The sequence below is a fragment of the Lissotriton vulgaris genome, chromosome 8 (assembly GCF_964263255.1).
Source record: "Lissotriton vulgaris chromosome 8, aLisVul1.2, whole genome shotgun sequence".
NCBI lineage: Eukaryota > Metazoa > Chordata > Amphibia > Caudata > Salamandridae > Lissotriton > Lissotriton vulgaris.
In genome coordinates, this window is record NC_141696.1 from 794,647,547 (window position 1) to 794,656,885 (window position 9,339).

Genomic DNA, 9,339 nt, shown 5'->3' on the forward strand with positions numbered 1-9,339 from the left:
GTAAGAATTTCCTCAATGGGTGGAAGACGCATCCCGGCTGAGGTGTACGAATGCGGTTTGTAAGCAATAGGGACCGTATCTCCCTCGTTCAACATCAGGTAAGTGAAACTCACTGTACCCGGTACAATCACAAGTTAAAAAGAAGTTGGTCGCCAGCAGATCAGACTGCAAAGACCGAAGAATGTCTGTATGTTCCGGAAGCCAACTGGAAGACAAAAAGGAGTGTTGTATCAACTCGTATAGAGGTTTGATACGCTGGGCATAATACGGAATGTATGTCCTCCCAAAATTAAAAAAACCCAGCAAAGATTGTAACTTCTTAAGAATGGAAGGAGACTTTAACTGAGCACATTTTCCCAGAAAGTTGGAAGCTAACCCCTCCCTTCATTGTTGAGTACGTAACCCAAAAAAAGAACCGCCAAATAGGCGATGTGAGACTTAGTAAAATTAAATTTGTACCCTAAGTCTACAAAGGACAAGATGATGCAGTCAACACACACCAGATGTGGTATCAATTTGTTATCAGTCAAAGAAATGTCATTGACGTAAGAGAAAGCATCAGGATCTATGTAGTGTAAAAGGAACACAACACGCGCAGCGAACGCACCAGGGCTATTCTTACAGTCCATAGGCAACCTTTTAAATCTTTTCTGATTGCGGACCACAGTAAATGCGGTCCAGTCACAACTCTCAGGAGCCAAATTGTGACTGTAAAATCCATTGGAAATGTTCAAAGTGGTTTTATACTTCTAACGGACAATATTGTTTATTAACGCAGAGCAGTAGGTGTTTTGTACAGCAAACGTGCAAACATGACTGTTTACATTTCTATAATCCAAAACTATGCGATATGAACCATCCGGTTTCGGAATCGGAAAGAGAGGATAATTCATTTTTGAAACACAGGATTCAATTACACCTTCATATTCCAACTGGGCTAAAATGTCACTAACGGACTCTTTTGCCTCATATCTGATCGGCTACTGCTCCTGTGGCTACGGCATCGATCGCAAAGGAATCTCATGTGCCGATGAATCTCTATCCCAGACCACCTGATTACGATATACAGCCGGCGTTAGGGCTAAAGCCCATTCCGATTCATAAACCTATTCTCATCAGAGACATAATTCAAAAAACTAGGGAGTATCACGTCTTCTCCGCTGGAAGATGTTAAAACAAATGGAGGAGGCCAGTCCGCCTCCGCCAACAAAATGTCACTAGCCAAGGTAAGGTTATCCCAAAAGATACCTTTAATTGTACGTTGTATATCACCTTCAATTTGGAGGACTATCTCATAAAGTCTATCAGGGGGTGCAACTTGTGTATCAGCTGTTTCCACTGGAATGAATGTGTCAGTTGCTCTCGCCTCCAAGAGAAGCTCTTGTACTATGGTAACTTCCGCTGCGCATTCTAGGAGTGTCACAGCCCATCTCCGATCCAGGAGCAGGGTTCTCACCGTCTGAGGCACATTTTGCTGTTAAAGCAGCAACTTTTTTCTTTTGAAACAGGGCACGATATGGCAGTTGTCCCTCCGGTTTGGTTTTTATGTCAAACTGGTGAGGTGAAAAACGTTGTTGTTGTGTGGTCTCGCCTTTCCTACGATCCTGACCTTCCCCTTCAATGGACTGTTGATCTGATGAGTCCTGCAAGGAATGAGGAGAACGAGGATCAGGAACCTGAAACCTCTCTGGTGTCTTAAGCTTAGAGTGGTCACGCAAATCATACCTACACTCTGAAGCATCAGGTGTCGGTGAACCAACACATGAACCTGGCTTCTGCTGTTGTTGTTGTTTATTCTTATTCCAATTATTTTTAGGAAAGAATGGACGCCTCTCCTTCTCAGGAGGGGGTTTATACTGTGGCTGAGTAAAAGGTTTATTCCCCAAATTGTTACGCCCTAACGCTTTATATACCTTAGTGATAATCTTAAGCAATTCACATTGTTTATCAACATATGCTACTGCCTCAAAGTGCTGACTCACTTGCAAACTAGCCGCATCTCCTTTTATATTTGCAAGGATCATATCAGAGACTATAGGGAATACCCCAACCAGTCTCATCCCCATCTCCAGGGGGGCCTCCGCTCCGTGCTCCGCTCGAACTTTCTTAATGGTAGCACTGTCATGGAGGGAGTGCCAAAGCACAGAGAATACAGCGCCACAAACACCTTCCCCCAGGTGGTCCAATTAGACAAATTGGGAATAAGACCTTTTGGTAAACTCATTGTACGGATTCTGTGTTTATCCAAAGGAGAAGTATTGGGAAATACAGCTTCGAGTTGCTCAAATCGCTCGGCTAACCAGAACAGCAATTCATCTCTATTTTGAGTATGTTTCCCATCATTGAATTAATCATGATTGGGCTAATTACCATACCACCATGTCCTGGTTACTGAGGTCGGGCTCCAGCCGGAGGCACCTGGATCATGCGGAACATATATTGTAGCACACTTCTGTGAATACAAACTAAGATTCATGAAAGTCTTGCAGCTCTGCAACGATAATTTGGATGTTGTGTAAAACCCGCCAAAATGGGCCATGTGGCCCCGTCGACCGATAAAGGGCCTAAACATACCACTGTAACAGGGTGAGGTAGGGCGCTATTAAAACAGATTGTGTGTTCCTAAGCTGACAGCCAAAGTTCCAGTGACCAAAAAGGTCTACAATCCCGGTGAGCCATGGCGTGCTCATATTCATGAAATAAATTAGCATTCCCATCCACCGCGGGGAACATAACCCAAGAATAAAAAACATTGAAGAGAAAAGCTGCGTTCGCTTCAACCACAAGGATAATGGTTGTCCCCGCTACCAGAACTCCATGTTGCGTTGAATGAGCAGTCAGTGCTGCACGATTATGAGCAGCAATAACAATAGCCATTATCCAACGAAAGAGGAAAATATTGAAAACGGTAGTGCAACACTGGGTTTCAAAGAAACAAAAACAAAACCTTTGAGAATCCCAGCTTGAATGAAAAACCTATAATCTCAAATATAGGAGGTAAATCCCTCGCACCACAGACGAGTATTATGGACAAGCACAACTGCTACTCAGGGATCTCCCTAATAAATACCAGACCAAACGTTGGTAGCACTATGTTGCAGGGATTCTGCACATACACAGAACTATGCACAGGAACACGTGACCTCGGTGCATAGGGGCTATGCCTTCCTACCACTTCAGCACCCACAATCCCAGGACCAACTAGCTATAGTGTCACACTCGCTCTCCTGCTCACAAATGGAAAAACTAATGATTAGACACGCCAGAACACAACACTTCTGTATCTCTCAGAAATCGGGTTAACAAGATACACCTTTTTGCTCACATTCTCGTACTTGCCCACAATATGATCTGACAGAAACACGAAAATAGTTGAAAATATTTATTTTAACTAATGTGCTCTAAAATGCAGTATACGAGCCACCACCAGCAGCAAAATGCATAATATCAATACAGTTAGCATTGCAGCAAGTCCATGTATCATAAAGGGAGATGTAATGTTATAAATACAGTGGATAAAGGACTATAAGGCCTACCCACCATCCCCTTTGTAAGCAGAAGTCTTATTATATAATGGAAGATCTCTGGGCATTATCAGCAGACCCCATACCTTAGGACATAGATCATAGTTCTACATCACAGGTGCGTGTTCCTCTTCATCCTGGAAGGCTTCCTCTCCAAGTGTGTTTCATCTAGACATGCATCCCCATAATATCAAAGTACGATTCACCAGCAAGAACAGCTGCATTGATATGTTTTGCCAACATGCTAGGGCCTGACCAGAATAGAATTACAAGAGTCAGTGTTTATCGACCTTGCTCACCATGTTCACTCTAAACTCCAGGAACAGGCAGAGAACAAGAACAGCAGAGAGTTCTCATGTGAAAGGTATAAACTGAGTTGTGCAAAATGAAGACATGCAGTATCGTGCTCAAAAGCAAAATCATGGCTACTGGGCTCATGCTAACTTAAAGATGTCGACAATGTCTCTAGTAACCATGTGACATGACCTTGCCACTCCTGGTGAGGGCAAAGTTGAGTTTGAGCAGTTTGTACTGCTCATGCACTCTGCAATGGCAGGATTGCTGTAATCTCCTTACTTGGGTCACTGAAGGTGGCACAATCAGTGCTTCAGGTTCTGGTGACCCCTTTAACTCACATGTCCTGGGTACCACTGGTACCACTTACCAGGAACTCATAAGGGGGTTAAAGTCCTTGCAAATTTGGGTTGCCAGTTTGCTTACATCATATTTAGGGAGAGAGCACTGGTACTGTGCTCCTGCTAAGCCATAGCAAACTGCTGTGTCCCGGTGGTGGGCACCCCGGGACATTGCTGGAACCGGCACTGGGGGGTGGTGGTCCCAAAGGCAATATGGGGCTCCTCCAGGGGGGCCACAGGCCCCCTCCTTTGTAAAGTAAGCCCTGCCATGCCATGTGTTCCCTGCCATGTACAGTGTTGTCATAAATTATGAAATTTCAGATGTCTTGAGTGATGTTATCAATCCTGCCTTCGAATATGTCATGAGTGTTGTGCTATATGAGGATATAGGCAGTGCATGGCTAGGGTGCGAGTTATGGTTACTTCAGTTAGTTATAACTAGCAAATTTCTCTTTTTTTTAATTTAAGTGTTATGGTGTGAGTAACATTTTCACCTCACTGTAATGTCATTTTAACCTTGATTTTTTCAGTGAATTTATTAGTTGTTTTACAAAATATAAAGTAAAATAATATTGCTATACCTAAATATAACACCACTTTAAGCTTCGGCTGTGTACAGCCAGGAGTTGGGCAAGTTTCCTCTGGTTCTTTAACAATCTGCAGGGCTGCTATGCAGTAGTAGAGTGGGTGTGTGATGGGAAATAAGTTTTGGTCTTTTAAATCTAACTCCCACATTGGCTTCAATCCATAGTAACGGATAAACTGGGCACATTGTTGTTGCAATTGCCGGATGAAATGCTTACGCCGAGCAGAGGCTTTAATCTGGCAATAGACCCAGAAGTGGCTACGAAGCATAGTGATAGAAATGCACAAAGTTCATATCTCAGAGAATTTATGGATGTGATGATCCTAGTAGATGTTTTGCAAAAGAAAAATCCACTACAAGGTTGTTCTCTTACTATTCGGAGCCAATGGCTCCTAATCCAGGAAAGATTTCATCACACAAGAATCAAATCTACATAGATAAGCTAATGACATACGTCCCTTGCCAAAAACTGCAGATATAGTTTTACGTGGGTTTTCAGTTGGAAGGGGGTGGAGATTACATACCTAGCTCCTTAAGAGGAAAGAGATGATGGAAGAGCTATGACAATCCACAGAGATTTTGTTTTGCTGATAATGCAGGGACTATGGACTCAGAGACTGTGCTATTTCAGGCATACAAGACCATGCTATCAGGGCTGGCAATCTTGCTGGATGCCTCTCTCAAGAGGCTTAGATGGGAAGAAGATAATAATATTGAAAAGACTCAATAAGCTTGAAAGACACTCAATTCAGATCAGCGATAGCGGGTGCACCACCTGTTAAATTTCAAAAACAGGAATTTTGGGTCCCAGTTGAGAATGAAGCTTGGAGCCAATAACTGACCATGCCAAAACAACGATATGAAACCCACAATAAAGTGGACAATCTATTGCATAGCTGGGAAAAAGAGATGAATGTGAGTGATGGATGCATTAAGACATGTATATGGTTTGCGTCCTTTATAATTCAAAGTGAAACTGTTATTGATGAATACGCCTATATCTATGTTGAAATCCCCACAAAAAATTAAGGAGCCTGTCCAGGAGGCCAGTTCTAACTCTAACTCTTGGAAGATGGTGGGGTCATCCATATTTGAGCCATAGATTGCGCATATTGTAAGACCACACTCTAGTTGAGCTATCGCCCATCTGCCATTCTTATCCGCTAGTCTGCGGGTCGGGGGGCCCATGATAGGTTTAGCTAAGATAGCAATCCCTCTAGTTTTAAAGGATTGGGTTGTGGCTACCAGCAGATTATATCCAGGTAATTTAAGTAATTCCCTATCAGTAGTTACAATATGAGTTTCTTGCAGGCAAAGTATGTCTACTGGATTCTGGCGTGTTAATTGGAATAGTTGAGCCCTTTTACTTTTATCGTTTAAACCTGCCACGTTCCATGAACATAAACTCACTCTCCCCATTTAAGAAAAAATACGTTCAACCTGGTTTCCATATATCGACCAGATGAGCTGCAGCTAGCATCAAAAATTATAATGTTTCTTGTTTTTCTGCCATATTTGTTGTAATCCACAGATAATATTTGCATATACTTTACTTTGCGAATAAATTTGCGAATGAATTTGTACATTTTTTTGCATTTTCCCCCACCCCCACCCCCTTTCCCCCTCCCACCCCTTGACTGCCCACCCACACCCCCCCCGCCTCTCCCCCCGTGAGGCATTTAGACTCTAGCTAGAGTCTGTTGTGATGGAGAGACATCGCTACCCAGTGTCGCCCATATAGACATATCTTATACAGTCCTTTTATCGGGCGTAAGATAGGAGAAAATACATGATGAGAAAGGAAGCGAAAGAAACAAAAAAGCAGTAGTGAATAAGATAAAGCCAGAAAACTAAGAGAGCAAACAGTGAGGCCCATTATAGAACTTTTATATGGAGAGCTAAAAAGAAAAAATCCTGTCTGGAGAGTGTGATAAGCATCAGTTCTATGTATATTTTGGTTATCGTTTAGTTAGAGGAATTAGATAGGACTTAAATAGTCCACATGCTAGCACCCTAGGGATTTCCTAGGGATTTCCTTTTTTTTTTTTTTTTTTTTTTCCCCCACCTTTTTCTTCTTTTTTTTTTTTTTTTTTTTTTTTTTTTTTTTTTTTTTTTTTTTCCCCCCTTTTTTATATTTAGTGACTAATTGGTGGCTATCTCACAAAAACGTTATCTAATTCATAACCTTGACTAGGTATGCTGTTTCCCCCTTGTTCTCTCTAGTTCCCTCTAGTCCCCCCTCTTTTTAAGGCAGAAAGGCAGTAAGGCCCAATGATATAGTGAAAAAGTACATCTCTAGTTCATGCTGTCAAGAAAGTCTTTTGCTTTGATTTCTGAAGTGAAAAACTTAGCGTGGCCCTTATAGACGACTTTCAGAGTTGCCGGGTTATTCAGGTACACCTGGGCCTTTTTCTCCAAAAAAGGCTTAATCAGTTGACGAAGCCGCCACCTCCGCTCCACCGTGGTGTGACAGAAGTCGGGTCTAACAAAATAGGAAATTTCACCTCTTGTCCGATGGGCATCTGGCCTTGCTTTCTCGGCAATAGCTTGGCGGAGGAGGAAATTTCCAAAGTACACTAAGATAGCCCTTGGGTATTTAGACTGTTCCTTTGCGGCCCTTAAAGTAAATGGAGTTCTGTGGGCTCGTTGCACCTCTAGCTCCCAGTTCCAGGTGGAAAGTTCAGGGAGCGTATCCTTGAAGAGCTGGATTACAAACATACGCATATTCTCACCCTCAATTTTTTCCGGAACACCAAGTACTCGGAGGTTGTTGCGTCGCATGCGATTTTCCATTTCCTCGAGTTTCCACCTGACGTCTTTTAATTCAGCATCGTGAGCATCTACTTGCTCCTTTACAACTGTGGCTTCAGCCTCATTTACCACTATGCGGTCCTCCATGTCGGTCATTCTTGCATTTGATGCAGCCACTGATTTAGAAAGTTTGCGCACAACTCCCTGGACTTTATGGAGTGCTTGTTGTGCCCTGCGCCCATCTTTTGACGTCTGTTCCCTATGAGAGGCAATTGCCTGTAGCACTGTGTCCATGACAGATGTCAAGGTGGCGTTTTGCTGATCAAAAAAAGGGGAACTATCGCTATGGGTTTTGGAGGGAGGATCCTGCATGCTAGTATGAGGAGATTGGGCCCTAGGGCGACCACTAGTACCAAGGTGGGCTTTTTTCTTTTTTAGCACTGTGTGCCGCCTATGTCTGCCCATAACTACATCCGGATCACTATCTTGTGAGCTTGCATCCGTGTTTGAACAGATTTCTGAGTCAGATTGGGGATCAGAGAGAGAGTAGGAGTCTGAGTCAATGTCTTGGTCTTGAAGCAGTATAGACTCCTCCGCACCTTCAGAGATGGTAAAAAACTCTAATGGTTCCTTGTCTGTATCTGACGCTAAGCCTGACCCCAATTTGAAGTCAGTTGCACACTGCCCATCACTTAGATGCTGCCGAGCGATAGTAGTCTCGTTACCCAAGCTGGACGTAACTGTCTCGAGGGGGGTTATGCATGCCTGGGGATGCGCTGGAACTGGAACTGTTTCAAGAGAGTTAGGCTCAACAGGCTCGACAGAAGAAACAGAGGGAACATCACTGTGAAGGGTGTGTGTAGCCTGTATTGGTTGAAGTACTGGTGAGGATGCAGGTCTTACCTCCTTATGAGTCGATGCCAATCCTTGCTGAGAAGATACAACCCCCGCTGATGTAGGTGCTTTTGCATTGTGGATTCTAATAGTGTTGGTGGCACTGTCTCTGTGCCAGGTGGTCCCCCATCCATTTGGGCCTGTGTATCTGAATGTCGCTGTGCGGTGATGTCAGCTGCCTCTTCAGCCACTTCTGCTTCTTCAGCCTCAGTCGCCTCAGAAGGGGTCGGATCTGCCGGTTCTGCCGGTTTTCTGGCCTCTGTTACCTCCGTCGGTTTTGAGCGCTGTGAAGCCTCAGGGACTTCAATGGGAACCACTATACTGGGCTCCAGAGCAAACACTGCCTGGGGAGAGGGCAGCGAATCAGGGCCGGCGGGAACTGCGGGAGCAATCACCGTCCCGCTCCTTGCGTGGTGAACGGGGGAGGAAGAAACAGCTGCTCCGGCGGGTAATTTTCGCAACAGGTCCACCACGGACGGCCCTGGCCCGGGCCCCGGTGTAACGGGAGTCTTTGCCATCTTGGGCTGACCTCGCTCTCTCTTATGCGGTTGCTGTTCAGGGCAGGCTCCTTCCTCCGATACCGAGCCGCAGCCGCGCCTTGCCGCAAGCTTCTGTTCCCGGGTAGCCTGTTTAGCCGCTCGGGTTTTGGGGGCGGCATTACCCGATGCAGGATTTTTTGGAGCCATCCTTGCAGGGATAGAGTCGCCGGTCCGGATGGAGGGACTCTCTGTACCTCTCTGTGCCTCACTGCCTTCGCTCAGAGCGCTCGGAACGTTTGGGAGACGATGCCAGGAGAGGAGCCTCAGCAGCGCGTAACCGAGCACCGAGGCCACCAGATGCAGAGATGGATGATGCCGGTCTGCTATAGAAGGAGGATCAGATGCCAGGTAAGCTCCACGCATATTACTTTACTTTTTTCCCTCCCGGATATATAAGTTCAATCATTCAT

The 9,339-nt window shown here is 44.7% G+C and overlaps 1 pseudogene; it reads right to left on the reverse strand.

Moving 5' to 3' along the window:
- Positions 1-7,040: 7,040 nt before the first annotated feature.
- Positions 7,041-9,076, reverse strand: LOC147698002 (uncharacterized; annotated as a pseudogene).
- Positions 9,077-9,339: the final 263 nt, after the last annotated feature.